Source organism: Pipistrellus kuhlii, unplaced genomic scaffold (assembly GCF_014108245.1).
Source record: "Pipistrellus kuhlii isolate mPipKuh1 unplaced genomic scaffold, mPipKuh1.p scaffold_m20_p_2, whole genome shotgun sequence".
Classification (NCBI taxonomy): Eukaryota; Metazoa; Chordata; class Mammalia; order Chiroptera; family Vespertilionidae; genus Pipistrellus; species Pipistrellus kuhlii.
The window spans coordinates 4,546,551-4,553,741 of record NW_023425515.1 but is presented as its reverse complement, the minus strand read 5'-3'; the positions used below and the strand labels follow the sequence as shown (position 1 = coordinate 4,553,741).

Here is a 7,191-nt window from a genome sequence, read left to right as displayed (position 1 = left end):
TTTCCTTTGTCGTGTATTTTTTTCTCTTCATCTGAAGCCATAACCACCATATTCACAGCCACGTGCCAGCCTGAGCCAGCTGAGGCCCCTCCACCTGAGGAGGAGAGCCCAGCAGGGTTGCCCCAGGTCCCAGCAAGTGGGTGGAAGACCCAGGGACCCAGGTGTCTGTTCCAAGTACAGCTCTGCACCCCGCTGCCTGTACTCTGCACTCTGTCTCCAGGCCTGGGTTGCCCCCCATAAGTAAAAAGATTCGAGTAAACCCGATTCTTGACCGTGAGTTCTACATGTGCTCAGACAGTCACACTGTTTCTGTAGCAGCGGTCACAGGGCAGGGACAAAGGGTTGTGCACACCGGCTGCCCTGAGCACTGGGAGGCTGTGCAGCGCCTGCTATAACCTGGAGCATCTGGGAGGGCCTGCCTGTTTCAGCAGGGGTCCTGCCCACCCGTGTGGTCAGTACCTGGCTGGCTTGCCCCATGTTTGTGTGAAATAGAATTAAAGAGTGCCCCTGACAGCATAGGGTTAATGACAGTTGGGTGAAATTTCTTTCTTTTTAGATCTCTTTATTGATTAAGGTATGACGTCTTTGTCCTCATCGCCCCATTCCCATCCCCGATCCATCCCCACGCATGCCCCCACCCCCCTGTTGTCCTCAACCACTGGTTAGGCTCATATGTATGTACTCAAGTCCTTTGGTTGATCTCTCCCTTTCATCCCCACCCACCCCTACACTCCCTCTGAGGTCCGACAGTCTGATCCATGCCTCCTCGTCTCTGGGTCTGTTCTTGTTCATCATTTCCCCTAGATGAGTGAGATCATGTGATACTGTAAATACACTTACAAGAACTGAAAATGAGACAAGCAATAATGGTTATGAGTTTGGTGAAATTTCTATCTGTGTCACTCAGGGTCAAAGTAGAATACAATGAGTGGCCAGATTATGATGATCTCTGAATGAATAAAAATCTGGCTACTCCATGTATATCCTATATAATAAAAGGCTTATATGCAAATTGTCCCCTTGAACAGGAGTTTGACCAGCAAGCAGGCCAGCCAACCCTTCATGTCCCCTCCCCTGGCCAGGCTGGCAGGCCCCCACCCATGCACAAATTCATGCACTGAGTGGCCAGATTATTATGACCACCCCATCAGTACTTCGTGGGTCCACCTTTTGCCTTCAGTACTGCGGCGATTCTTCTTGGCATTAACTCCTCGAGATGTTGAAAGGTGATGTGAAGAATCTGACACAGTACCTGATGAATAGCCCTGTCCAGTCTGTGAGATTTGATGGTTGTGGAACCTGCTGCCTGATGGCTCTTTTAACTTGGTCCCACAAATGCTCAAATGATTGTAGGGGCCACCTAAGCAAGGTAAAGTCTCCCTCATGTTCTTGAAACCACTCCTGCACAATACAAGCACTGTGGCATGGCACATTGTCTTGTTGGAAGAAGCCATCTCCATTGGGATACACCATCCACATGACAGGATGAACTTGATCAATAATGATACTTAGGTATGGTATTCAGACATTGTTTCACACGAATTAAAGGGCTCAAATCATGCCAGGAAAACATGCCCCAAGCCATAACACTGCCCCCACCAGCTTGAAGGGTTGTACTCATGCATGTGGGGAGCATGCTTTTATGCTGTTTCTGCGAAATTCTCACTCTGCCATCTGCATGATGCAACTGGAAACGTGATTCATCGGACCACGTGACTTTTTTCCAATGCTCAACTGTCCAATCCTTGTGTTCCTGTGCGAATTAGAGACGTTTTATCTTGGTGACTGCAGACAGCAAAGGTGTTCGAACAGGCCTTCGGCTTCCATATCCCATACGATGCGGTTTACAATTTGCCTAATAATCTGGCCACTCAGTGTGTGTTCCTGAGGGTTAGTGTCAGTCTGACATTCCTGAGCCCCTCTTGGCTCCCCTGGGGCATGTGGCGGTTTGTGCCACAGTCAGGCTGTCTGTGTCCTAGGTCACCAGGAGCATGGAAGGGCGGGACGGTGAGCATGCGGACCCTGGAGAGCAGCAGTGAGTAATTCTGCATAGTGAGCTGTGTGTGTGTGTGTGTGTGTGTGTGTGTCTGCTGAGAACCAATTCCAGCGTGTAATTAATGACAAGAGTTTTTCCAAAGGGTGGGTGAAGCTTGGGGAGCTCAACAGGGTTGAGTCACATGTAGTTTACCTAAGGGCTAAACGGCACTTCCCCCAAACCTGAATAGGATGGTTGTTAACTGCCAGACAGCTCAGGGCATTTTATTGCCTCTTTTGGCCAAACACCTGAACAAGCAGTAGGCTATTCCCCAAAAGTGACAATCCCTGTAAACCCTTTGATACCATATCCTTTGAAATGTATATTTCCACCTTGCCTTGGGACAAATTGTGTTTAATAAAAGCAGGGTCCTTAGTTAAGGAGGAGTGTCTTCTGGCTCCTTTAGCTGGAAGCTCCTCTGAACCCCAATTCCTCTCAAAATTATCTTTCATTCACGGACTCCTTCTTAATCATCTACAGTACGTGCAGGCGTTTCTCCAGAATGCTGAACCCTTTGTAAGGCTGGGGGAAAAGAACCCTGGCATGCGTCCCCATCCCTCCATGAACTGGAAGAATAAAGCTTTCATGACACCCTCATGCATTGAACAGAGAACCGAACACAGTTCCCACCTGGGGACTTTCTGGGCCCGGCAGGGGAGATGGCATTCAGGGTGCTAAGCAGAGCTGACAGCCATGCCCTGCTCTGCCTGATTAGTGGGGGGTTGCTTAATGGCTGTGGGTTGTGCCAGGGCAACAAGGCATCTGTGACAGGAAAGAGGTGACAGTTACGCATGCTGGGAGGTGCAAATGCCCTGAGCAGTGCAGTTGAAGATACTTGGGTGTACTTCCTGTGAATTTCACCTCACTAAAAACAGCACCAGGCAGTAAGCCAGAGCCAGTCTGGGGGAACCCTTTGGCAGAGATTTGGGGAACAAATGCTGGGCTTGAGCTCTTCCATCTGCCCACCAGGCCCAGCCTCTCCTCTGCTCACCCTGGGCTCTGGGTGCTGACCTGTGGGGACGCCCTTGCCCTTGGTTCCCCAGGGCCACCTGGGGTCTCCTGGCAGCGACCTCCCTTCTACAGGATGCCTTTTAGAGTCTGGTACGTGGCCTGCCAGTTAGCCCTTCAGGGCATAGCCTCCCTCCACGTCCCCGAGGTGCTGACACCCCATCCCTTTTACTAAGCACTCGAGTCACTGGTTAGTGCCTTCTATTTCCCCGGCACCAAGAACACAGCGATACAGGGACCTGCCCACCCTTGAGAGTCACAGGCCCTAATTCTCCAGCTGTCCATGCAGGGACACAGTCACAGGGCGGTCACAGTGGGTTTGAGAGGCAGAGTCGGGTGCCTTTGTCATAAAGCCTGTTCCTTGGGGATGACCTGAGGATCCATCTACAAAGATGTGGGAGGGTGTATAGTACCTGCTGGGCTAGAGGACCAGAGCTGTCCCCACCCGGGTGTGAAGGAATTGGAACCCAGAAGGGGTAGTAACACCTGATCAATGACCAGGGCTTGTCCTCTGAATCTCGCAGGGATGGGCCAGGAAAGGGAGCCCCACCCTCCTGATCACAGGGAGGGGGTGGGAGGGGTTGCAGCAGAAACCCTGAGAGTAGGGCACCAGAGTGGGTTGGTAGGGACGGGACTTGGGCCACGGTGAGCAGGGCAGGGCAGGGCAGGCCCTTTCTTTAAGAGGGAGAAGTTTGCCCAGCCAGCATGTTTGAACATCGACCTATGAACCAGGAGGTCAGTTTGATTCCTGGTCAGGGTTCACGCCCAGTTTGCAGGCTCTATCTCCAGTGGTGGGGGCATGCAGAAGGCATCCAATCTGATTTTCATCACTGATGTTTCTATCTCTCTCTCCCTCTTCTTTCCTCTCTGAAATACACACAATACACACAAATACACTAGGGGCCCGGTGCACAAAATTCGTGCACGGGGGTGTGTGACTCTCAGCCCAGCCGGCACCTTCTCCAATCTGGGACATCCCTCTCACAACCCAGGACTACTGGCTCCCAACTGCTCACCTGCCTGCCTTTCTGATTGCCCCTAACTGCTCCCCTGTCAGCCTATTTGCCCCTAACTGCCCTCCCCTGCAGGCTTCATTGCCCCCAACTGTCCTCCCTTGCAGGCCTGGTCCCTCCCAACTACCCTCCCCTGCTGGCCATCTTGTGGTGGCCATCTTGTGTCCACTTGGGGCAGGATCTCTGGCCACATGGGAGCAGCCATCTTGTGTGTTGGAGTGATAGTCAATCTGCATATTATTCTTTTATTAAATAGGACATATTTTCTTAAAGAGAAGGATGATGAGGGGAGAGCAGTGACCACGGCTTGTTACCACAGCGTGGGCACTGCGTGGATGATTAAGAAAAGGGAATCCCGTGGAGAAGAATTCCTCATGCTTCACCATGATTGCATGAAAATATTTATTTGTGGAGAATCATAAGTCAACAGGAGCAGCACACAGACAGGCCTCTACAATGGTGAGCTGTTTTACATTTACAGACACGGGCCCCCTCTCCCAGCGGGCAGGGCTGGTCACCGTGGGGCCGATGCAGCCACTGACTGAATCTCACAGAGATCGTCCCCTCACAGATGGGCCCGGGCCTGTGCTTCGCTCCCAGGCTGGCCACACCCCCGAGCAGCCTCCGGATCCAAGCTCCTCGCCTGGGAGGCCCAGGGCAGCGTGGGCTGGGCTCCCGGTCACAGCTCTGACCTGCTGGGCCAGTTTTACAATCACTGATTGACATGCCGATCACAACTCCACATTAGCAGGGGCACAGCCAGAAGGTTAGAACATTCAGACCATCACCCAGTCCACACGGAGATGGGGATTCCTTTCCAGTTCCCTAAATGGTAACATCTGCAGCTCCATCGCGAGGGCAGGGGCTGCAGTGGAGGCTCGGGGGGTGCCATGGGGAAGGGCTGGCCTCGCTCTCCAGAGGCCGACCTGCAGGCACGATGTCCTGCCATGGCGAGTGCCCCACAGGAAGGAGCTCCTGCCGAATGGGCTTCCCGTCACACGAAGATCAGAAGCTGCCTGCCGTGGTGGAGGGCTGGGACGGAGGCGGGCGCAGGTTGAGGCTCCAGTCACCCTGACCAGTGGCTGGCAGAAGCCTCGCTGCAGCACAGACTCCACGGGGCTTGGACAGTGGAAATGCTTTTAAAAGACCCGTCTCCTCTGCCAGCATCTAAAAAGACAACTCTAGGACGAGCCTCCCACTCATACAGCTTTAAAAACCCCCTAAGTCAGACCTCACAGTATCCACCGAGCTTTAAAAACCCCCTAAGTCAGACCTCACAGTATCCACCGAGCTCTGTCTTACCAACGGAATGAACACACTGTGGTGAGCTCAGATCCCGAATGAAAGGCAGGAATGTGGCTTGTAAGACATTGTATTTTAATCCGTTTGAGAAAACACTCTGTACTGAGGATAAAGTGCAGATGCCCACAGGAAGACACATGCGCTACGAGAAGCCCGAGTGGCGATGGGTGATGCTGGCAGGAGCCTCAGAGCACAATGGGGACACACACACACACACACACACACACACACACACGCAGGGTCCCTCCTGGGCATCACCACAGAACGCACAGCCTGGCTCCCATCGCCGGACAGAGACTGACACACTGAAGAAACACCCCCAGAAGCAGAGCTAATGTTTTCCATCCACCAAGGGGGGCCCAGACCCCTCCCAGCCCACCACCTTCTCCCTCTGCGCTCGCCGTGTCCCCCTGCTAGCAGAGACTGGAAATGTGTGGCTGGATTCTGAAACCAGAATCCACACCTCCCTTCGCCAGGACAAGGGTCTCTGTAAAAACACAGGCTCTCATGTTGTTCTTCTCACCGCAACACCTGCCGGCTACCCGATGCTGCACCCGCCACAAAGCGGCCGCCTGCAGCACACAGACCCCGACGCTGCCACATGCGCCACCCTCGATCCCTGTGCTCAGGGGAGAACTGCCGGCAGCAGGGGCTCTCCTGGGGGAAAGACGTCCATCCAGGCCAACGGGGCCACAGGTTAAGGCTTCCCTGGCTTCGGGCGATGGGCCTGGCCTCCCAGAGCCACCTTCTCCAGGGCTCGGGGTCCTTCTGAGGGGCCCCACTTAGCTTGTACACCTGACACGCTCCCTCCAGGGGCACAGGAGCTGGCTCTCCAGGGAGCCCTAACACAAGAGCCTCAGAGGATGATGGGAAGGGAACCCCAATGTGGCATCAAAACGGGTGGGCTCCACCCCACTGCTCTGTTGGTGGGCACAATGGAGACCAGGGCCGCCTGGTTCCCACCCAGACTCAGAGAGCGGACCTCACTCACAACGTCCCCATCTGCACATACTCCACTCTGCTCGGTCACAAACTCCCCTGTCCTCCTCCCAGCCCGGGTAGGGACTGGTGGGGGCTCCAGGGAAAGGGGTGGGTGAAGGAGGTCCATGGGACTAGGTGGGCGGCAGAGAAGGAAGACACGGATTCCTGGCTATTCTCCCACGGAGCACAATACACTCACACGGTGTCTCTGACTCACACAGGTGTGGACCCGACACCCATTCAGGCAGCTGATCCCCTCCAAGGGCAGGAAGGACAAGGAGAGGGCGTGTGCGCAGTGGCGGCCCAGCGGTCAGAACAGGCTTCCCTCCTTTTGTGTACATGTCAACGGAGGAGTGAACACGGGTTCCCTGGATATCCCGTAATCCCAACACTGACACACCCTCCTCTTACTCAGAGCAGGTGCGCCAGGCCAGGCTTAGGCCATTGGAAAACGGAACAAGTGTAAGAACAGGAAGACAATCAAAGCATCGTTTCACAATCACTGACATATATTGCAAAAGGAACGCAGACAACACAGTCACCTCAGCGAGACTTGGCAATGATTTGCGACTGATTCGAAGAGGGAATCATCGTCTGGAATTCATCTGGAAGGTCTACAGGAGGAGGTTTGGAACACTGGAACGTCTCGAAATCTGCACTCTGACAACAATCTCCCACCTGAACATAAATTACCATCAGTTTGCATGTTGCTAAGCTATGCAAAGTAAAAACAAAAATCAATTCTAATTTGGACCCAATTTGTATCAAAAAGCACTGCCAGGAACCAAGGTTGGGAAATTCTACACGTGGGCAGCCCAGGGCCTCTGCCGCCAGCGCGGCAGGGAGCGTGTG

The 7,191-nt window shown here is 53.7% G+C and overlaps 1 long non-coding RNA gene across 1 annotated transcript; it reads right to left on the bottom strand.

Moving 5' to 3' along the window:
- Positions 1–4,447: 4,447 nt before the first annotated feature.
- Positions 4,448–7,191, bottom strand: LOC123652813. Its single transcript, XR_006742307.1, has 2 exons — positions 5,330–7,191; positions 4,448–5,287 (listed from the first exon to the last, which is right to left on the bottom strand). It is a non-coding gene; the product is annotated as an uncharacterized LOC123652813 (long non-coding RNA).